Raw genomic sequence first — 24,909 nt, 5'->3', positions numbered from 1 at the left:
TGACTTCATTTGATTGGGAGGATGAAAAAACCTTTTTAAATCAATCCAGATTCACTGGCCTAAGCTCAGCCAATTTATGAATATGGAGCCTGACTGGGGTCTGCTTTCTTTCAAAGATGTCATCTTAGGGGTAATAGCATAGGTGAAGTCATTTGGTTACACTGTGGAAACTTTTATAGTGCCTTCCTTGGGAATTTAATTCAGTGCTTCTTCATTTTATTAGGAACAGACTGACTCCATCAACTGCGCTCTCCCTGTTTAGAGGCAGGACTGCTTGAAGCAATTAGGCTCAGCAATTAGCATAGTTTTACTGACCCCAGCAGCAGTGCACTTCTTAGGTTATCCGTTTCTTCAAAGTCAGGGGAAAGCTGGAGCACAACGTGCTTCCCAGGTGTCCAGGTTGGGGGAATAAGCCCACAAGCAGGGTAGCACAGCAGCGCAAAAAGCTTCCTAATAGTCCTCAAGTGTTTGTTTCAGCAGATTCAGGTGGATTCCACTCCGTCTAACCCCCTGATTTTGATTCTGCATCACATAATACCTCCTTCCTTTGAGATAGCCTTTAAAACCTCTCTCCTTTGGTTGTATTTTTAGCAGGATGGCTTTTGAGAAAGTGAATTTTCTCCCTTCTTTTCTGTCTGCATCCATGGTGCTGTGGATAACGTTTTGAAGGAGTACCTGCAAGACGTTGCTGCAATCCTTTCCCTGTCACCTCAGTCTGTTGGTAGCCAAGGTCTTAGAAAATGTTTGGAGCCCAAAGCAGTCTGGGAAAGAAGGGACACTGCTTTTGCCACTGTCCTGGGCAATGAAGGGATTACATTTACATAGCTGTTTAGTGTCTCTCACTCCTCTAAAATATATATTCCTCTGCAAGATTTTGCCAGATTAAATCGCTGACAGTTCATCAGTAGCAGCAACAATGTAATACCCCTAACCTTATTAAATCAATAAATACTAGATCCATGCATTGAATTAAAAATGCATCAGCGAAGCCAGGAATTACAATCATATGGCATGGGCCTCAGAATCAAAGATGCCACTCAAAAATTGACTAGTTAGCATTTACTTAACCTTCTTTTTTCTGTTTTGGGTTGATGATTAGATATTTGGGACCGTTGTGACAAGTTTTGCTCGTTTATTTCTTGAAAATCCTTTCCTTTTACTAATTCCTCATATTTAACCATGAAAATGATGTATGTATTTAACAGTAGTAATATACTTTGACTTTATAGTTTTTCTTATTAGTTTTCATCTAGGGAATATACTTCCATTCAGAATGCATTACTCTAGTAAAACATGCTCAGGTGCATACATTTCTACATAAGCACCAATAAATTTAGATGCATATGTTTTTGTATATGCATAAATAAATATACTCAGTGTGAATGTATGGCTATACATTGATTATAAGTTTATTTAAAAAAAAAAGAAACCACATTTAAATTTATCTTTCAGCACTGTCAACTATAATACAAGCCGAAGTACTATTTATGGTTTTAAAACAAGTTGTTGATTTAGAATCGGATTTGCTTATTGAAATTTGTTCCACAAGAGAAGAAATTAAAATTTTCAGGTCTTTAAACTTAACACAGTACTTAGGAAGTTGTACACATCTTAAGTAGTTACATTTTATGTGTAAAAAAAAAAAGATATCTCAAATGTGGTTTACCAGGAATTGGTCAGTTCAGTTAAATTGTAGCTTATTATGTAAATTTACAATTAGTCCCTACTGAAAATCGGGAATGTAGTTAACACCGGAAGTTTAATGGAAAAAGTAATATTACTCTAGCCAGATATTTGTTCATACTGATTAATGACGCTAATTATTTATAAACATTCATCCCTATTGATGTCAGCAAGCGTATATGGTACTGAATTCTGAAGATAGAGTCACTGGGCCCTGGGTTCCCCACACTGTGAAAGAAAAAAAAAATCTTTATTTGACAAAATAGGCAATCAACTGAAATCTATCCTCTTTAAATAAACTGATTCCTCAGTATTTTCCCAGTATTGGTGTAAGTTGTTGTCTGTGATGTCCCCAGGGCTCCGTCCTCTGCTCTCTGATTTGGTATATAAAAGCAGCTCTGAATGATGGATTACTGTGTCATTGCAGCCTGCGAAGGATTAATTTGTTTCATTGATTTCTCTTTAGGCAGATTGCCAGAATTTGCTGCTTCCCACCTTTCCTTAAGACTTCTAGAAGTAGTAGACAGTAATAGCCTAAGACAAATCAGCTTCTTCTCTTAAAAATACAATCATGAAACTAGGGGTCCTACAAAAGCTGTGTGTGTCAAACTTTTTATTGGCAAACTGGGAGAGCAATTAATAGGGTACTTTATTTGCTTTAGAAATATTTTTAATTGAAAAATTTCCTTGACATGTTGACTAAAAACACATTATATTAATAGCTCTTACGTAAACATTTATAATGTTTATCTTATAAAAATTTTCCCTATTTTGTAAGGATCTTGTTTAACTCAGGATAAAAAAAATGTGTTGTCTATGTAATTGACAAATACTTTTCTTTCTATGCCAGATTTTAGGATCAAATAACATATCAATGTAACTTAAATTAATTTACCTAAAATATTTATGATTATTTGACCCAAAGAATCTTCAGAAACTTTGGACAAGGACAGAGAGTATTAGAGCATAGAAATAGAATTGTTTAATTGTTTAAAGAAAAAAATAACTTTTCTAATTGAAAAGTGGTGTCTGCTCATATTAGAGAATTTTCACAAGTTAAAAATGACATTTTGTGTATTTTCTCTTAAGCTTTTTTCCTCCAAGCACTTATATGTTTTATATATATTATATTTATAAAAATATGTAGAAATCACTTCATATTCTGCTTTTTTCAGTTTATGTAGTAGAATAAAAATTTTTATATATAAGTAAAATTATTATTAAAGTCATTTATATTGACGATATAATGTTTTAACATATATAACTTAATTAATTGTCATTATACCATTGGAGAGTTAGATTTTAATTTTCCATTAAAAATAAAGTTATGATGAATAACATTTAAAATAAATCTTTAATCATTCTTGTGATTATTTTCTTATGTTATTAGAATAGAAATTACTTGGACTGAGGTATAGACTGTATTTTAAGGTTTTTAATATTGATTGCCAAATTATTTTCTGGAAAGGTTCTTTCACTTTATACCACTACTGTTTTAAAAAAGTTTCTCTGTAGAGGCAGCATTCCAATTCATGTTACATGAGCAAATAAAACAGAACAACAGTCTTTTCCTTGTGTTCTGAAAGCAGTGGTAGTATTTTGCATATACTTAATTTCTCAGAAGTATTTTCCCAACTGCAGATGTGAAATAGGCTGGTTATACAAATCTATTTGTTTCCCTTCTGTAGTGCTGAAAATTATATTGATTTAATGATCTCAAGTTATACTTTTTATGCAATTAGTTGTGTAGTAAAAACTAATATTGTCATGTGCTAATGTCTTTTTTCCTCCATTGTGCTGTGGTAGTAGTCCATGCAGTATCAGCAAGTTTATGCTTTTCCTGTGCTTTGCTGAGAGGAAAAAGGAACATCTGTTTCCATTATCTATCTACATCATAATGATAACAATTAAATAGCTATTATGTTAGTATACAGTAAATATATTTTGCTGAATTACCTATACTTTCTTGTTGGAAAATTTCAGAGATTTTAGAAGCAGTTAGTTTTACAGGTAGTTTCGTGTAGAGGTTTGGAAAAGTGTTTGCTTACTTTAGGAGAATCATTGCAGTTTCTTTTTGTCTCAGTAAAAACAAACAAACAACCTGATGATTGAGTACTAGGCTCTCAGATGTGACTCTTAAATATATTTCCCTTAGACATGTTTAGAGTACCGACTATTATTGTTTTTCTCAATATGTATATATATTTTAACATTTTGAAATTATTGATTTGAGTGGGAGAGAGAGAGAAGAGAAATATCAACTCATTGTCCCACTTATTTATGCACTCGTTGGTTGATCCTTATGTATGCCCTGACCCGGGATTGAACCCACAACCTTGATATATCCGGATGACTCTCTAACCAACTGAACTATATGGCCAGGACTCTCTCAATATTCTTAAATGGGTAATAGTGATAGTAAGAATACAGTTTATTTTGTGTTTTGTGCCACTTATGTTCTGTTTGTATTTTACTAAACTGGAAGATTGTGTGTGTGTGTGTGTGTGTGTGTGTGTGTATTTATTTACAGCCTATTTCACTTTCTTTTCCTTATATTAGGGGGACACAATGATATTTACCTCACAAACTCAGCAGGAGAATATTTGAAATCATATACTGTTTCTATTGACCTTTAAATTTTCAGAGAAATGTTTTGGTTAAAGATGTTTTGGTGGTTACTTAAAAAAAATGATTAGAAACTATTTCAAACAAACAAAAAATTATACATATAATTCCCTGTACTCCAAACTCAATTTGAGAAATAAAATGTTACCAGAACAATTGAAGCTCTTCCTAAAAAGATAACCATCCTAAATTTTATTATTTTAATCATTTTTGCCTTTTAGTACCTCTTTTAACATGATATAGAATTTTGACATAAGTGAACTCTCCTTTTAAATGACTGGATATGTTCCTCTGCTTTATTGCCCTCATCTGTGAAGTCGGGGATAGGTCTACATGTTTTCTGCTGGCCTCCTGGCCATAATTACAAAAAGTTTTTTGATTACCTTCTTGTTTTCCATATGAAACAAAATAAAACAAAACAAACATAAGACAGAGGCCCAGAGAAGTTAACTAACTTGCCTGAAACAGAATGGTAAATCCCAAAGCTGGTTATACTGGTAAAACTTAGATCCCCCGACTTCCATTCCAGCACTCTTTTCTTTAGTTGACGTTGTCAGCTTTTGGGTACCAGCTCACTGACCACTGCTCTGGATTATCCACAGGCTAGTGTGATTTTGGGATTGTGCATGCAGGAAAGATTTTTTTCTTAAAATGTCTTTTCTGTGGGTAAAAACATTGGAGCCATACCAGTCTGTAAGTTACTTATAGAAGAACACTGTGCGTCCTGCAGAGCCTGTGGTTCCCTCCTGGACTTTTCTGGAAAGAATAATAGTTTGGGTATGATGAGGCTTTTGATAGGCACCTCACTTTACAGTTAATTTTCTGATCTCTGTATGGTAACTGGACCAGGAAAATGCAAGTGTCTCTTTATGTGTACATGTATCTCAATTTCAATATATTTTGGCAGTCAGGATTTGGACAGATTTTTTATATTTTTGTTTTTTATATGTTTTTATTGATTTCAGAGAAGAAAGGAGAGGGGAGAGAAAGATAGAATCATCAATGATAAGAGAGAATCATTGATCAGCTGCCTCCTGCACACCTCCTATTGGGGATCAAGCCTGCAACCTGGGCATGTGCTCTTGACAGGACTCGAACCCTATACCCTTCAGTCAGCAGGCCAACACTCTATCCACTGAGCCAAACCATCTAGAGCTTTGACAGATTAAAAAAAAAATATATATATAGCTTATTATGTGGTCAAATCACAAACCACTTTCTTTTTGAAAATAAGTTTGCTTTTTGTTTCTGTTTAGCAACCAACTTACTGGAGCACTGAAGTGAAAGCAGCACAAATAGAATAATGTGGAAACACATTTTAAAATCTCTTTGGAGAAAAACCCTATTCTAAAAATGCAAACTTAGAATTACATGCATGTATGTTTTCTCTCAGGTTTTCACTCTAGCAAATTTAAATCATTCTTAGTTGAGATGAGCAGGCTTGACTCATAATATTCACACAGTATCGTGCCTCTTCTATGAAAAAATAGCTTTATAACCAGATGTGGAGTTATGTATCTTATTGTAAAACCACCTTTTCCAAAATCTGTTGCTTCAAGACCAAAAAGTTGGTTTAATAAATTATTTGCTTCCTTCTGTAAATACATACTTGAAAACTTATAATAATAGAACCATTTTTCTTTAGGGCAGATGAAGCTAAGTGGCTTTGCCAATGCTATAAATATTTTCAGGGTGGTTGTGTTTTAACAAGCAAACCACATACTATTTTTTTCTGAGTAGTTTAGGTCAATTATCTTATGTGTTCAGCAACTTCTAGTAAGGAAATTTCCCTAGCATATTAGGTTAGGGAGGAGAGATCCAATATAATCGGATATCCCCTTTTATTTAGCCTAAATTATTGGTTTATTTGCTTAGACAAATGTGATCTCTTTCATTTCAATAGCATTTTTATCTGGAGGAAAAGGGGTGTGTGTGTGTGTGTGTGTGTGTGTATGTGTTTAGTTGAAAATTCTGGTGAACATCTGTAATATGTAATATAAGGAATTTTCTGCACTGGTTAAATTTCCCCATGTTGCTGTAGCAAGTTTATGAAATTCATGAGAAAAGGTGTGGGTACAGGAAACAAGCCCCTGGCTAACCTGTTTTCTCCCTGATCATAATATGAATCTGTCTGATGGTGGTGAGAATATGGAATCTTAACCACCAAATCAGCAATGCAAAACCAGAACGACCCCAGTGAGACATGAGAAGGGATAGTCCATATACAATCCATATGTGTTACCTTACTCTCTTAGTGAAAATTGCTCTCTGTGGAAAAGTTATGTGGTGTTTACAGAAATAACAGAACATGGTAAAAAGTTATTTATTTATTTATTTTGCCATATAGAATAGTAGGATTATAGTTTCTTAATGTCTTCACTTTTTCTACTCAGTTCTTAATGACTTCACTTTAGATCAATCTGAGATTATTTCAAAACTGGCATTGGTTGTATATTCTCTATTGACACAACCAATGCATAATTTTCATCTGTGACTTAAGAATTTGTTTATGGTAAGAGACAGAATTTTCTTCTATTAATGTTAGATTTGCCTGCTCACTAGGATTATTTCCCATAATTCTTAGGATAATTATGTTACTGTGGTACTTACTGTTTTTGAGATATAAAAAATCATACTTTATTGAGTTCTTGTCACATTTAAGGATTATGAGGTAGATAAAGGCATAGTTTCTGCCTTCAGGGGTATAATAATCAGTATGCCCTTTTTGCCAATAATTTAATAGATTATGTTTTCTTAATTTAATGTATTTGTGTTATTTATTAATATTAGTATTTTAAGAAAAAAGAAAATATATTTAGTTTTTTTTGTACTGTTATTTACATTTTGAAAAAAAATCTTAGAATTATAATTTGGTGTTTATCCAAATGATATTGTATTATTTTTAATAGAGTATCTTGAATAAAAAGAATATGGCCATTGCTAACTTTAAGTCAGTTTTAAAAAATATAAGATCTAAGAATTTTTCTTAATACTATAATTAATTTTGTTTAACTTGAGTATGCCAACCTAATTATTTCTCTGCAAAAAAAAAAAAAAATTTGTGTAACAATGTTTTTGGAAAAGTGGACTTTATGTTGCTTATTTAGCAAGAAAGAGGTTTATTTTTTTTTTTTTTACATCTTAACTAACAAAATCTATATGAGTTTAAGTTAGGAATTATACTAAGTATGAAGGCAAAACATATTTTCATAAATATTTAGAAAAACACCTATGATTGGTCTTGACCCCACATTATTTTGATGCTAATATTACTGAATTTAATATAGCATTCGATATGTCTTTATAGTTCACCAAAGTGTAAAAGATGCTCAGTATAAATACTATTTGGCTTTCTCAAAAGAAGTGGATTGTTGATATATTTTCCAACAGATTTGACCAATGTAGATAGAGAACCTTTATATGAAAAGGTTAGCAAAAATACTACCATTCTCTTTATAATATTTGCCATCATTTTGTACATAATTATTTAGTTTCTTCTATTTAATGTGTAGATGTAGATATAAATTTTAGTTTATAAGTACTAGTATGATTAGCAGTGGGATATAGTTTGTATCTTGTGTAGAGTGTTTATAAGATATAATAGGTCCTTTTGAATTTTGGTGATCAACTGGGTTTTGCATTATTTACACACTTCTCAAAATGAGTATATAAATTCCAAAGTAACTCCCTTTTCAACTAGTTACATTTTGAGATGTATATTTTAATTTAATAAGTTTTATGTTTAAAAAGAGGCAAAAATTACAGCAGTAATACCTGGTAGAAGGGTACAGTGGATTGTGTCATACTATTACAGTTAACCTGCTACCAGTCTAAGTTGTGGTTTTTTTGGACTAGCTAGAGCTTAGTGTTTTGAGGAAAGAAAGGAGTGTTATTATAGGAGCTTTGAAAGCCACATTCCAACTGATGTCTATCATGGAGCCCAAAGTCACTGATATCCTATTTGTATTTCAGTTCCAATATTAATAAGTTTAAATGTGTTTTGAGTTTTAACAAATGGTTGAAAGATTTTGAAGGGCCTACATTTTATAGTAAAGAAGTAGCCAAAGGCAATAGTTTTATTCTCATATAAGCTCTTCTAATTATTGTCCTACTCTAGCAAAGTATATAATTTTGTTAACCAGGGTCACCCCAATAAATTACAAATAAAGGAAAAAAGTAAGCCCTTAATTTATGAATTTTACTTTTTTCTTTCTTTCTTTTTTGGTTGACTATTACTTTTTATGTAACTATTAAAACCCCATTATCATCATTATATGTTAAGCACATCTCATATTATTTGATCTATTCACGTGAAAATATAAAGTTTCCATTTTACTGATAAATTTAAAGCCCAAACATGGTTAAGTTTTTTGCTTAGATCACATGGCTGATGAGTAACAGAGCAAGGGTTCGAGCTGAAGTCTGTCACTCCAGAGCCCATTCCTGATCCATGGTTATTTCATTGCTCCTTATCATGTAACTCATTGAGAAGGAGCTACTTTATGATTTTATTATAGGCCAAATTAGATTCTCACAGGTATGTAAAATTCCACAGAACAACACTCTTACAAAACAAAGGGACATCTACTATGTAATTTCATGTTATTCTCATGTTCCAGAATTTATAGGGCGATGACATTCTCCAGAGTTTATGTGATGCTGTACACATAAAATGTTCTAAAGGATGAAGGATGACTCATATCTGAGAGATTTTTTTTTTTTTTTGCAATAGGTTGGCTTAGCTATTAAATAGCACTTTTGCTACCAAATTGAAAAATTAATATCAAGGAACTTTATTATTTCTGATTTTCAATCTTTCTTCAAAATGGTTTTTTATCTTTAGTGGCTTTCAGGGAAAATAATCTTGGTTTCCTTTAGTAGGTATATTATTTTGCTAGAGCTGCTGTAACAAAGTAACAAATATGGGGTAGCTTGATCAACAGACATTTATTGTCTCCCAGTTCTGGAGACTGAAAGTACAAAATCAAGGTGTTGGCAGGGTTGGTTCCTTCTGAGGGCTGTGAGGGAGAGGAGCTATTTCATGCCTCTCTCCTAGCTTGTGGTGATTTGCTGGCAATCTTTGGTGTTTCTTGGCTTGCATATGTAAATCACCCCAATCCCTGCCTTCCTCTTCATATGGTGTCCTCTCTGTGTATATCTGTCTCTGTTTAAGCTTTCTCTTTTTTATAAGGACACTGGTCATATTGGATTAGAGCCCATCCTGATGAACTCATCTTGATCATTTGCAAAGATCCTATTTTTAAACAAGGTCACATTTACAGATACTGAGAGTTAGGATTCCAACATTTTTTTTTTTTTTTGCGGGGGGGGGCGCATAATTCAACTCATAGCAATAGGCAATTTTTTTTTTCTAAGACAATAGATTTGGAAACACTTTAGTAGTGGTTTTTTATATAATTTGCAGTTTGTCAAACCAGCAGTGTAATTATATGCACATCTCTATATATAAAAGACTAATATGTTAAGTGTCCTTCCCACTGTCTGACTGGTCACTATGATGCATACTGACCACCAGGGGCCAGACGCTCAACACAGGAGCTGCTGTGATGCACACTTGCCATTTACAAGAAATGGCAGCATGGACCTGGCCAACAAAGCAACACTCGGCTTCCCTCAAGTGGGACACAGGCCCTGCCACCACCCCACCAAATTTCAGCTGATGCTGCCGAGATCCCCTGGCCAGCCCAGAATCAGTTGCTGTGGGTTCTGGGTAATGACGTCACGTAGTAACACCCAGCCTCCTTTCCCTAGCGTCTAGCCTCCTTGGAGTTTCTTTAGCCCAGGAACACAACTTGCTTTATAGCCAAGTGGAAACATTTTACACTTTAACCAAATGTCTGTGGAGTGTTTTCACTGCAAAAGTCCTGGAGTAGGTAGCTAGGAGACTTGGTGGAATCCTACTTTTGTGATCCCCACAAAAGTCCTGGAGTAGGTAGCTAGGAGACTCGGTGGAATCCTATTTTCTTTTCATTAGCCAGAAAATGGAGATTTATTGATAGAAAGCTTAGAAACTTGACCCAACTGAAAAGAATTGAAAATGACTTCAGGTTTTCTCATTGTACAGAATTTAGTCAAACATTGCTGCAGTTAAATATTTTACCCTTTGTTCTCCCTGTGTGATCTACAATAATAATCTGCCTTGTGTTGATATTTACTACTGTACTGCTGACAATTACCTGAAAGAAAAGCTGGGGTGCTTCACTCGGCTGGAAAAAATTTAGCTAAGTCAGAAAGTAGGTCTAATTAAGCAAGTTTGTTCTATATCTATAAAAGGCTAAGTTGACTCACACATGCATGATACATATAAAGCTCTTGCTGGCGCCAATTGCTTGCGGGTGTTTCCATTTGTCATTGTTGATCGTGAATTTGGTTGATACTTCTATTATAGAGAAAGGGCGAATAGCGATATTAAAATATTTCTTCTAATTAATTTCGTTTCAATGTGCACAAATTTGTGCACTGGGCCATTAGTATATTCGTAACAGACTCATGTGTGAATATTTGTTCTAGAATAGAACTGATTTTGCACTAGTATTATTATAAAATATTGTTGGAAGAACAAATTTGAGAACTGTTCAAAAAGGATTTCAATAAGAGATGATTGGATATCATGATGTGTGGGGCATATAATAAGCTATTGGTATTGTATGTAAAAGATGGGTATAGCTGATGGTATGATCAAATTGGGATACAGGTAGGCATTCAGGGTAAGAGGATGTTGCAAAAGAAGCAAAAAGAACATGAGTTTAGGTCCTAATGTAGGAATGAGCATTTTATGTATAACTAGAGGCCTGGTGCATGGGATTCATGCATTGGTGGGGAGCATGGCCTGTGGGGATTGGCCTGCTATGGGAGTGCCACTCATCCTGATCAGCTGAGAGGCTGTGGACCCACTCTTTGAGCATCTTCCCCCTGGTGGTCAGTGTGCATCATAGCGACTGATTGACCAGTCGTTTTAGTAGTTCTGCCATTCAGTCACTGGACTTTTATATGTATAGATGGGGTTGGTGCTACAGGGAGGTTTGAGGGCCAATTATATTCTCAAGGAATCCTAGCTCTGGCCCTTTAGGGTTAATGCCGGTTTTAGCTAAGTTTCAAGCAATTGCTCTAGGATATATTTTAAATATTATCATGTAGAAAATTTGAAATATATCAGTAACAAGAAGAAAAACATGACCTGTAGCCCCACTACCCAGAGCTAGTTATTATTAACCTTTTGGCATCTTGATGTAATTTCTTTGTAATTCCTGCTATGATTTTTCATTTAGATCATATTGCATTAACAGTTTTCTAAAATACATTAGAGTCTGAATTCTCTAAATATATATTTAAGCCCTAACCAGTTTGGCTCAGTGGATAGAGCGTCGGCCTGTGGACTCAAGGGTCCCAGGTTCGATTCCAGTCAAGTGCATGCACCTTGGTTGCGGGCACATCCCCAGTAGGGAATGTGCAAGAGGCAGCTGAATAGATGTTTCTCTCTCATCGATGTTTCTAACTCTCTATCCCTCTTCTTTCCTCTCTGTAAAAAATCAATAATATATATTAAAAATAAATAAATGTATATTTAAATTGGAAATATATTGGGTAACAGACTTAATGGTCATTAGTGATGAGTTGGGTGACCATAATTAAATAAGCCATTAGGTCATACCAGCTTTGTCTTATCCTATTTGGTCCTTTGCCTTTAGTCTTATTCTTCCTCCCATCCTCCCTGTTGCTTTCAACATCTTTTCAATGCTCATGTCATTCTCCTGGCTTACCTCCTTCAGTCAGGACAGAGGTCCAGCTTTTTAGCATAATAAGGCATTTCTGTATTATTTCTTTTGCCTTTTTCTTCTCATCTGCTACTTTCCCAAAAGTTTCTTGAAGTTCTCAGAATATCATGTGCCCCTTTGCAGCTCTATAATTTTTCATCTCTTCTCTTTACTGAGCGTGCCCTTTCTGTATTTCTCCCTCCGCCCAGGAGCTACTCATTCTTTAGTACTCATCTCACATGGCATTTCCTTTCCAAAGCTTTTATTCTGAGCCAGTTTTCACTTCCTTTTAGTATGTGTAGCACTTTCTACAAAACTTGTTATAAACTGATTACAGGGTTTTATAATGGCTAATTTCCATCTTTATCTTTCGTGCTAGACTGAGTTATTTAAGGACAGGAATCAGGTGTTACTTACACTAGTATCCATTGCACTTAACATGGTACCCAGTAGCTGATCAAGCAAAAATGTTTACAGAATAATAATAATCCTGTCTTTTCATCAGGAATGGTGGCTATAGCTAGAATAAGTGATTATTGAGGGTGGGAGGGGTAATAGGTGAGGGAGTAAGATGACTAGTTAGCTTCAATTTATCAAACATTTATTAAACATTACAGTTTGTAAGGTGCCCAGCTGGGCCTTGTGGAAGTGGGAAACTAAAATGAAGAGGAACTTTAGGGGTTTGCAGTTTAGTGGACAACTCCCAATTTTGGTAAGTTGTTGTGGGATGATGAGTGTAATAAAGAGTTGTTAAAGACAATGATTCATTAAAATGGAATTGTGATTGGAAACATTTTTAGTGTCTTAAAATTAATGAAGTTCATTTGTCTACAGGTGACGGTAGACCTACGTCACAGGTCGTAGCAGATGTTCTCACCATCTCTATTGAAGTTTCCTGCTCTCCACTTGCAAGAGGAGCCCCAGGACCTCATCCCTCTGGTAGCTGCAATGAGCTGGTATGATGCCATGCTTTCCCACCTTGTATTTTGTTTTGGCGGAGGATCTGGGTTAGAATTTAGCTGTTTGTTATTGCAAACAAATATGTAGAACCGAAAATGGAATGTTTCCATAATATTAATATTGTGATTTCTTTGAAATTGTGTATCACCTGTTCACAGAACCACGTGAGTGCTTTGCTCATAGATACTTAGCATTGTGAGTTTGTTTGAATTATGCCTAGTTGTTGACTCTTTCTCATTGATTTTTAACAGATGTTAATCTAAGCTTTTTATTTTCTTAAATAATCAAGAAACACATAACATTAATTTTACTTATACTTAAGAACTATGTCCTTGAATAATGTTTAATCATCTCTTCAACTCTTATGGAGATTGAGCAAGGCAACTGATAAAATTTCATATCAGGAATATTTAATTACAAAACCTTTGCATGTACTAGCATGAATGAACACTGTAGCTAGTAACAAAAATATTTTTCTTCATAAAAAGTTGATATTTTTCAGAATTCTGGAAATGTCAAAGTAGTTTTGCCTGTAGTCATATTACACTTAATGCTGTTGAGAATATCACTAACATTAACAAAAATATTCTGTAATTTCCTCAGTTATTGCACTTGTGATGAGGAATGTAAAATAGGCATGCTTTCACGTTCTGAGCATTTTCATTATATACTTCTGATTTTACATGTCAGAAGCAATCTCTGTTTTAGCTAAGACACAGCTCAGAAGATTTTTATTTAGGGATAGAGGTCAGACTCTGATTGTTTGTATTTTTAGTTCAGTATACATAGAATACAGTGAATGTGTCTAAGGAAATATATGTGCAACTTTGTATGTAAGTATTATGTATCAATAGTATTTATATATTTCCATGGCTTCATTTGTAGGCCGTCAGAGCATAGTGGCTTGGGATCAAGGCACAAGTTTTATTTCTATGTTGATTATTTAATTTAGATGTTTTTTGTAACTACTGGTAACACTCATCCTGCAGATAAAAGCTTTCCTTCACCAGGGAACTTTGGCAAGGGAACTGGCTAGATCAGCAAGTCCATTTCCATTGTGGAAAAACAACTCGAAACTCCTCTCTATGGATGGTGAGTCATTGTCATTTTCATACAGGAAAAATCATGCTAGTGTTATTTTATGTTTTCAGTGTTTTAGATTTTGTTTTGTGAGATATTAAACCATAATGCTTTATTACTTGAATATAGGATCATACAGAAATAACCTAACAATGAAAAATAATGGAAATAATAATTTGGTGTTTATGCTAAAAGTAGTTTGATTACCTTCCCTCTCACCTTCATCTTATTTTTATATAACACATGCTAACTAACTTATAATTAATGACTTTTATTTGGATGAATATTAGCTGAATGACCTGTCCTATACTACTTTAAAATATATTACTGATTTTAGGAAATTGCAGTATCAATATGAAAATTCTCTTCCATTTTGGTCTTTCAACTGGTAGCCATTAATGCTTGCTATTCAGAGATATAGTCGATGACTACATATGTTTAATTTTATAAGAGTTAGTAGTGTATATGCTTAGCAATCTGTAGTTCAGGTAGTATTATTTAATACATATTTAATAATCATAACTTCACTTTATTCTACTAAGTACTTTTGTGATTTGACCCATGAATCGTATCTGACAACAAATTACGTACATATATGAGTATATATGTAAACATGCGAGTATACAGAAATAACTTGATGCAGTTACTAATGTTGCTTTGATCCTCATTTTTTTCTAGTTGTTTTCAATTGAGTCATTTCTTTGTCAGGCTGTCAAAGTAAATTTTCTTTTATAGTCTAGCTTTGTTAGTATTCTGCTTTTTTTTTGTTTTGTTGCTGTTGTTATTATATTTTTATTTTCCTTCTTTCAGGCTATAAACAAAACCCAAGGCTGCAGAATGGTAGGACTGATGCTCACTGAAGGCAGATGAAAGGCCTGACTGTAAGGAGGGGTTCCTTTATACTACAGGTACATGACATTGCATGATTATAAACAGCCTTACTATCTATACTATGTTTTTTGTTTGTTTGTTTTTTTGGAAAAGGCCATGAAATTTAAAAAAGTAATAACATGGCACTATAATTTGAGAAAAGTTATTATTGTACAATTTTCTTTTCCTCGCAAAGTCTCTGAGTATTTCTATATTAAGATTGGATGATTTCAATGTTCCCAAATTCCCTACTAGATGATTTAGACTATGGTTTTATATTTGACCTCTTACGAATATATGATTTCTAGAATAAAATGAGATACTTTTCCCCTTTGGATGTTAAAAATTCAATATTGGGGGGGGGGGGGAGGGAAGATTGGATTCTTTCTTCCCATGCTTTCTAAGTAATTAGTCAGTGTAACTTGATGTATTTTTTAAAATTTTGTTTCTTGAATACATTATTTTATATGATTTGCCTCAGTATGATGATGATTATTTTCACATTTGGCCTACCTCAAACATTTTCAGTTGGACTAGACTTTGGAAATTTCTTTAATAATCCAAATCTAACAAAATTAGTTAGCATATAAATTTGAGTTTGTCATAACTAGAATAATTTTTAGTATAGTTTGTAATAAAATACTATTTATTAAATAATGAATATTTGCTCAGTTCCATGCTTAAGTGCTTTCTATGTCTCATTATATCTTCACAACAGTTAAATGGGGTAGGAGTAATTGCCCCAGGTTTATAGATAAGAAAACTGAGACTAAAAGAATTTAATAAATCTTTTAGTAGCTGACCCAGGATTCCAAGTGTGGATATATGACCTCAGAGCTTCTGTGGTCTACTATTTAGAAGTTCTGTGTTAAGCTGCATGAAGCTTTTATGTATGTAACTCAGGACTGAACTGCTTCGCTTATGAAACATTCTGGCTAGTTCACAGTGATTTTATACTGCTGATTAAGGCACACCAAAATGTCACTGGCCACAACATTTGCTTTTGTGACTTCACGTGGGCATAACTTGTGACAGCCTGTCAGTAGATTATGAATATTTAATGTTGTAGGTATATGCAAATGCATATATCACATGTATGAGTTCTTTAAGTAGAATCTTGGTGATTCCCTTGGAAATTGGTGTATCTTTAGTATCTACCTCACTTTTTAGATAATAGGATTGTTACTTTACTCACAAGTTTGCTAGAGGCTGAGACCCTTGTTCTGGAAAATCATTTGCATATGAATATAAAACAGGTAGGCTAAAACGGTGATGGTTCTCTAACAGACACATAATGAAATGTGAAATGTTGGTTTGATCTTTGTTGAGGAAAGCCAAATGCATAAGTTGTTTAGACATCATGGAAATCTATGATCCTATGATTTTTATACTTAAAATCCTTTGATGGTTTCTATTGTTTATAAAAGATAGACTGTGTTCTCTTTAGTTTATGTATAAGGTCTTTTGTTATTGAGCCATTGCATACTGCTTTAGGCTTACCTCTGGCAGCCCTCATATATACTCCTTACATGTTAGTCTTAGAAGTTTTGAAGACTTTCCTGACTACTGACCTCTGCCAGTGAATCTTACCTTCTTCTTTTTAATATATATATTTTTAATTGATTTCAGAGAGGAAGGGAGAGAGGGAGAGAGACAGAAACATCAATGAGGAGAGAGGATCACTGATTGGCTGCATCCTACATGCCTGGGATTGGGGATCGAGCCCGCATCCCAGGCATGTGCTCTGAGCAGGAATTGAACCATGACCTCCTGGTTCATGGTCGATGCTCAACCACTGAGCTACTCTGGCCGGGTGAACTTTACCTGCGTTAAGCCTTTCCTGTACATAGGCCTATCCTAGAACCTATATTTTATTATACTTATTTATATGTCTCTCTAGACTATAGATTTATTAAGGGCAAATAAAAAGGTGGTGTGTCTAATTTTTATATCCCTAGTTTTCAGCACAAGGAGGAACATAGTAGCTTCTTAATAAACATTTTTGAATGACTGAGAGAATGAATGAAGGAATGGTTGGTTGATCTTGATAGGAAAGAAAAGAATTTTTTTTTTTTAAAGAAAAGATGATTCTAATAGTTGGTATGACAGGGGTGATAAAGTAATTCTAAGATGGAGTATTGCTATACTTTTCAGGGGCCATTCAGTGTAGAAAATAGTTCTCTGAGTTCTCACTATAATCACATTGGGTTCTTGGAATTCAAGATACTGTAATCTTGAACAAACAAACATTTATTATTGGAAATTTACCCATAAAATTTAGGTAGTTGATTTTTCATAAATATATTTCAATATGAGTATGATAGATCTTGACTCAAGGACTCTATTTCTTTCCTTAAGGATGCCCACATGTGTTCTGGTGTCATAATCAATCTAAAGTTGGAAAAGGACCCTTCTGCTTGAAAATTATGAAAAGTAAGTAAAAAATGAGCCTATTTGGTTATCACATTTAAAGTTCCATTTGCTTTAAACTATAGTTCTTATGTAATACACTCCTGATTAATGGTCAGTATGATCAGAATGACAAAATCTTACATAGCTTAGTAATTTTATATTTTGAAAAACACTAATTTATCACATTATCCTTTTAATAATATGACAAGCCTTAAATTGGTTTAGATTTTATCTATTTATCATTTAATAAGATTATATGGATTAGAGGTAAAATGTTCTTTGGCCATCAGCTTATATTATAACTTTAACTGAGGAAATGCTATGCAATGAAAATATTAAAAGCAAGCTTAAGACTTCTAATAACAACTAGATTCTGATAAATGATTTTATTTGTTTTAGACTATATAAAACAACTTAAGAAAATATACTGAATTAGAATGAGCTATGTTGAAATAGCATATTCACCAAATAATTTAGATAAAATGAGGCAAGTGTTGAGAAAGTTGGAAGGAATGCAATTTTCTTTACTTCGGCTATAAACATGAAAACTTTTAATTTTGTAGGAAGACATTAAATACTCTGGTCATTCAACTTGTATATCCTTTAGCCTATTTAGTAGTAAAAAAAATTCTAAGTAAATATGTGATTTAATTTGTGATGCTGAGAAACAGAGATTAAAAATAGCAATAAAAGTCACATAATGAAATAAGAATGCTAAAAAAATCCAGGGGTTTTACTGTGGCCATTATTCATTCAATTTCTGGCAGCCTTCATGATTACAAATCACTTGATTGACTAACTAGACATTCTCAAAGTGAATTATGAATCATGTTCATTTTTCCTGGTTGATAGTTGGCACATGCTGTAACTCTTATATTTTGTGATATATCAGATTCTTATAACAGTAACAAGAGATATAATCAAGTCTTTATTTCAGAAAACTAAATTGCCTCTTCAAAAAATGAAATGTAGTTGCTAACATTTTAACAACACAATTTAATTCCTGCCTTTGTATTCCAGAGCAGAATTCACAATGATGATGTTATTTTTTGCATTAAAAAAATCTTTAGAATGATTTACAATCAGGCATAAAACTCATACTTATATCAGTTCTATAGCCTCCTTGAGCATTTGCCTGAGTCAAGGTTGCAAAAACAGTTAGTATTTAAAAAAAATGCATGATGGAGGAATTGTACATACTTAACATTTTCTTTTAAGGGAAATGCAGTTTTCTCTAAATACCTAATTTGTAATGAGGCCATGATGCTGCAAACTTAAAAGTGTGGAGCATTTTAATGGTTATTAGTAGAGAGGATCTCTTTTTGAGTAGGGAAAAGAGTCTATACTGACTGGAGTCTTTCCATTGGTAAAACTGAATCCAGGGGGTCAAATTCTGCTTTGAAATGCATTCTGTTCCCTTTTGACTTAATAAGAATTCTTCATGCACAACTACACTGGCAGTTGAGTAGCAGAAAATTCTTATAGTACAGCTGCATTTTCTTTAATCCCATCTACCCAAGTAATTAAAAATAAAGTGGGTGCTTTTTAATGTGATATACTCAAAATTTAGAATCTTGAACAAAATCCAGTTATTACCTTAGTAAAGTGAGGTTCCTTCATTGAAAATTCTCAGGCATGGGAATGTAGGGCCCCAGTTGTTTAATAGAGTTATTATGAGATCCTCTCACTAACAATAGAATTGCATATGATAAAGTAATTCTGTGTTTCCAAAAAGGCAAAATCATCAAAGTTAGGGGAAGCTTTGCATATATAAGAATCACAGAATTGTGCTGTTATACTTTAGCCATATGTAAAGCAGAGTAATTAGTGTGTCAGTGTTCCCGTGCTTTCTAACTTAGTTTTTTTTAAATAAATAAGATTTATTTATATTATATCTAAAAATTGTTTTGTTGTCATTTCATTGTCTATAAAATGTTATACAATTTTTTTCTGAATAATATTATTCTACTATATTAACTTATATGAAAATGGAGTAGTAATGTATAATTATACCTAGTTATATAAGCCCATTATAAGCCAATTTTTATTTTAGCATTTTATTCTCTTAAAAATTGTCTAAAGTTCTTGAATTTATGCTTTAATCACCTTGAAATTTAATTTTTAAACCCCTAGCACCACTAATGATGTGCAGTTAAAGTTTCTATTAAACATCTCTTCTAGGATTAAAATTTTATTCCTGATTAGGCAATTATTTATGCATATAATCCATTATGGAGGTTTACCTGGAAAATTTTTCTTCTTTTTTTAATTTATTATTCAGATTATTACAGTTGTTCCTCTTTTCCCCCCCATAACTCCCCTCCACTCGGTTTCCACCACACCTCAGGCCCTCACCTCCCCCCACCACGGGTGGCCTGATGGTAGTTATGCCTGATGATAGTTACACCTACCTATGTCCTCGTCCATAGGTGTAAGATCTTTGTCCAATCTCTTCCCCCACCCCCACATCCACTTCCCTCTGAGAATTGTCAGTCCGCTCCCTTTCCATGTCTCTGATTCTATTACATTCACCAGTTTATACTGTTCATCAGATTTTTTATTCATTTGAGTTTTAGATTCACTTGTTGATAGATACATATTTGTTGTCACTTAGTTGTTTGTAATTTTTTTTATCTTTACCTTTTTCTTTTTTCCCTTCTTCTTAAAGAATATCTTTCAGCATTTCATATAATACTGGTTTGGTGGTGATGAACTCCTTTAGCTCTTTCTTGTTTGTGTAGCTCTTTATCTGACCTTCAATTCTGAATGATAGCTTTGCTGGGTAGAGTAATCTTGGTTGTAGGTTCTTGCTATTCATAACTTAGAATATTTCTTGCCACTCCCTTCTGGCCTGGATAGTTTCTGTTGAGAAATCAGCTGACAGTCACATGGGTACTCCCTTATAGGTAACTATTTTTCTCTTGCAGCTTTTAATATTCTCTCTTTGTCTTTTGTCTTTGGCATTTAATTATGATGTCTTGGTGTGGTCATCTTTGGATTCCTTTTGTTTTGATTTCAGGTCTTATATTTAATTCTTTAATCTATTTTGAGTTAATTTTTTGTGAGTGGTAGATGATAGGGGCACAATTTAATTTTATTTGCATCTGATAATAGAGGTTCCTCCTTGTTTTCTTTCCCTTTCCCCCTCTTTTCTTCTTAGTGCGAAAGTAACCTCGCTGAAGTCGTAGGGGTGAGGCTGGGAATGGGAGGGCATTCTAGGTATTGCCTTTGAGGTCCAACTTAATATGGAGAGGATTTCCTACTAGACAACCCCAGCTTTAGGTGGGGCTCTTTGCCTTCAATATTTCTGAATTGAAGTTTAAATTTGCCAACTAATAAATGTCCTCAAGTTAATATTGGCTTTGGTGTTTGATGTTCTACTAACTAGAAAGATAGCACTGGGTTTGATATTTCATTCAGAATTTGACTTGAAAAGTCCCTATTATGTCAGCTCAGTGCTTTAAGGTGATTGTATATTTGTAAAAGTTCTGCATTTTTAGTTTTCAGCAGAGCGGATAGTCTAAACTAGTGCTTGTTAGGTGGGGATGATTTTGCTTTCCCAAGGAATATTTGGCAATGTCTGGAGACATTTTTGGTTTCTGCAATTAGGGTTCGGGAGCTAATGGTATCTAGCTGGTAGAGATCAGCAATGCCACCCCAGTACATTTAATTACAAAGAAAAAACACATAAGGTTTGATATTAAAAGACCTGGGTTGGCATTCTCACGCTATTAATTTATTAGCCAAGTGACCTTAGAAAAATCAGTTAATCTTTCTTACTTTTATTTTTTAAATTAATTTTTAAAATATACATATATTTAAAATATATTTTTATTGATTTTAGAGAGGGAGAAAGAAGGAGAGAGAGATAGAAACATCAATGATGAGAGAGAATTGTTGATTAGCTGCCACTTGCACACCCCACACTGAGGATTGAGCCCTTAACCCAGGCATGTGCCCTGACCAGGAATCAAACCATGACTTCCTGGTTCATAGGTCAACACTCAATCACTGAGTCAGGCTGGCTGGGAAATCGTCTTTATTTTTAGCTTCTTCATTTGTAAAATAGGAATGATGATATTACCTCACAGGATTATTGTGAAACTCAAATGAAACATTTATAAAGGTGATTTATAAAGAAAGCATAAAGTTATACAAGTACCATAATTCTAAATGTTATTTTATTTGTATACTTAGTTTTTTCTAAGGCCATCCCTGGTTTAAGAGGCAATTAAGTCACATTGCTTAAGTTCAAATTCCAAATCTTTCTCTTGCTAACTTCTCTTTGCTTCACTTACCTGTTCCATAAATGAGAATAATAATTGTATTAATTTCATAGGGTTGTCATGAAGATTAAATTATATAATCTATGTAAAGTACTTCCAGCAGTGTTCAGCACATTCAATAAATGCTACCTACCTATCATCATCATCATTGTCATCATTAGATTAAACACGGAAGCTCTTTTCCAAAATTAAAAACCATATTTACCATTTATCAAGTGGTAAATTATTAAATCAACTTCACTCTTGTGATCAGTGCAATTAATTTTTTCTTAGTGGTGAATGCATATGTAAATACAATGATACAGGTTTTTTTTTTTTTTCAATTAAGAAAATTCATTGACATTGTACTTATTTCAAAATAGTTGATATTCCTGATAAGTTGTGTGTATATAAGTTTTGGCAAATTTAATTATGTTTTGAGTACAGTAAGGACATTAATAAAATAATTCCTGAAAATAAATCCATTGAATAATAAAGGACCCTTTGAAATGTGATTGCTCACTAATTTATTCATTCTTAAAATAAATTTTCACATTTAAAAAATAAATCTGACTATATTTATACTCCTTAATAATTTGTGAGACTTAAATTAATTATATAATCTATTTGAAAGGAATCATCAAAATAATCAAAGCAGTAGCATTGAAGGGTCAGTACTAATATGCTGGTGATAATGAACTTAATCAAGTAATTTCTTTAGGTAAATGCCTAATGTAAAGTCTGACTAAAACAAATGCTGAGTTTTGAATACACATGAATTACTAACTGAAAGATTGTGTGATTAAAATTTTTTTTATTGATTCAGAGAGGAAGGAAGAGGGAGAGAGATAGAAACATCAATGATGAGAAAGAATAATTGATTGGCTGCCTTCTGCACACCCCCCATTGGGGATTGAGCCTGAAATCCCGGTATGTGCTCTGACCGGGACTTGAACTGTGACCTTCTGTATCATAGGTCGACACTCAACCACTGTGCAACACTGGCTGGGCAAGACTGTGTAATTTTTGTTGTGAACTGATAAATTTAGCAAGATCTAGGATAGTATAATAGTTGAGATTAACTTATAATATTCAGGTTTAAATTTATGCTTCTCTCTTCTATGCAAGGCATAATTTATACCACTTATAACTCAAGTATGCTTGCTTTTATTTTTTTTGTGTTAATAGTTTGGTGAAGTGTTCAACATAAAAATGAATTAAATGATTGATGATTGCTACATAGTCCAATACTGATTTCAACCAGTCAAAATGTTGCAGTTTTGGTTTAGTTTTAAGAAGAGTCTGAGGCACATAGTTTCTGGGACAACCCAGGTCAGGTGACCTGGTTATGTCCTGCCAAGCTGATCTTGTAGAACAAATAGGTTGTTTGCAAATAGTAGGATGGCAAAGCATTCTCTCACAAGATTTCAAGTTCACAAAGTATGACGCAACTGGGTAAAAGGTCAAAGGTGAAAGGTAATAAGCCATTTAGGACCCGTTCTTTTGTGGAGCCTTTGGCTGTTTTTCAGACTGAGGTCTTGGAAATAGTTCATGCACAGGCCTTTTGCCAAAAGACTACTGAGAGTTGGCTCAAGCAGGATTTATTACAAAGTCCTCTCCTCCTCTTTTTCTGACTCTCTGTCTTGCTGTCTGAAATTTATAAAAGTGCAAGGATTTTAATAAGAACTAAGTACAGAAATGAAACAACCAAATAAATTCATGTTTTACATAAAATAAATTTAGAATGACTTTTCCATTTAGGGACAGAGGTCCACAATTGAATCTATTGTTATAAATACTTGCAAAATTGATTGCAAAGTACATTAAAAAAAAAGACTAATTTTATCAAAACAACAAAGAAGATTAAAACTATTGACAGGACAGCTAAAGGCAATGTAGACTGTTAAAACAGGCAGTATATGTCTGTTTCACTTAAATCACCAGAGGCAGAGGCAGTCTGACAGTGTGATATTTTAATTAATGAGCTCTTCTCTGAGTGTATGTTATCTATTGAGTGTTAAGATTTGCTATCTATTATGAAGAAAAAAAATATAATTAGGCTTCCTCAAAATTTCTTGTCTCCTTTTAGATTTACTGCTGTTAGAATAGGAATTCATTCTAGGAATAATAATAAAAGCGAATGTTAGATTTACCTTCTCTGGCATTAAAACTTGGCTTGAAGAACCTTCTTTAGTTCCTTGGCTATCCTATTTGTCTACATCACTAGTCCGTTTTATCTTGTTTGTTTTATCTAACCACGACAGAGTTAGAACTATTGTGGTTAATTTTGGTATATTTTCACCCTTGGATTTGAAATATTTTGTTAATAAAGTTCTGGGACACCAAATCTTCTTTAGGTTAGAGAAGGTGGGGAAAGAAACAGTGAAACAAGGGCAAAAAAATATTTCCCAAACACAAAGTATGAGCCATAGGCTTTTTAACTATAAATACACTTCTTTGGGTAGTAGCAATTATAAGAAATCAGATCAATGGGAAATAGAATAGTTCATAAGAAATTTAGTGTAAGTCCTAGTGGAAACCAAAGCATGCAGTGTGGATCATAGCCCGTGGGACCTTGGCTTTCCTTTCTTTATTGTACTAATAAGGACAGGCATGGAAAGGATGGGACTTTCCAGTGTGTTTCGTAAACTCTGTTTCTTCTTTTCTTGTAGAACAATAAAACAAACACATTTACTTCTCAAACAAATTTTTCTGAGAATATATTAATACACAGGTGGTCTTGTCTTTATCTACTTTCTTCAGAAAACTAACTCTAAAAGAAAAATATTTCCCTGAAGTTTGGGAAGTCATTTGCCATTTTCCTTTCTTTGCATTTTTTGGTTTCAAGAAAACTGCTGCGAGTAAGTTATTATATTGTTGATAAACAAAGTTCTCTTTTTTAAAAAATGAAACAGAATGACAAGTTCATTTTATTTATTGACTTCCAACCAGACTGTGTTGGATAAATTAGAAAATGGCAACTTTTAAAAGATTGTATTTAAAGAGTTTGTGCAGATCTCTCATGTAAAAATTGTTAAAGAAAAACTTGAAAGATATTTTTTTTCTTCTTTTTAAGAATTAAACTTAAGAAAATTAACCCTGGCTAAGTCACTGAGCCTCTTTGAATCTGTTTTCTTGTATATAAAAATGAAGGTAGAACTCAATTTTTAAGGTTTTTCCCAGATCCAAACTATATTGTATCTGGCCAAATATTGTTTCTAGGATTGAAGAACTCTGAC

At 33.5% G+C, this 24,909-nt stretch overlaps 1 protein-coding gene across 3 annotated transcripts in view; it reads left to right on the top strand.

Annotated features, from left to right (window-relative positions):
- Positions 1 to 24,909, top strand: part of LOC311622016 (uncharacterized protein) — a 98,982-nt gene that overhangs the window by 11,126 nt on the left and 62,947 nt on the right. For 2 of the 3 annotated variants that reach the window (XM_084882692.1, XM_084882691.1), the window contains exons 4-7: positions 12,918 to 13,039; positions 14,033 to 14,135; positions 14,934 to 15,004; positions 17,352 to 17,426. The gene's annotated coding sequence lies outside the window, so the exon portion shown is untranslated. Of the gene's footprint in view, positions 1 to 12,917; positions 13,040 to 14,032; positions 14,136 to 14,933; positions 15,032 to 17,351; positions 17,427 to 24,909 lie in introns of all 3 variants that reach the window. The other variant, XM_084882693.1, reaches the window with a different exon arrangement.

This window comes from Pipistrellus hanaki (genome assembly GCF_964339955.1).
Source record: "Pipistrellus hanaki genome assembly, chromosome: 4".
In the NCBI taxonomy this organism is placed as follows: Eukaryota; Metazoa; Chordata; class Mammalia; order Chiroptera; family Vespertilionidae; genus Pipistrellus; species Pipistrellus hanaki.
Note: the sequence above shows the minus strand (reverse complement) of the source record. Positions and strands in the feature narration are given on the sequence as shown.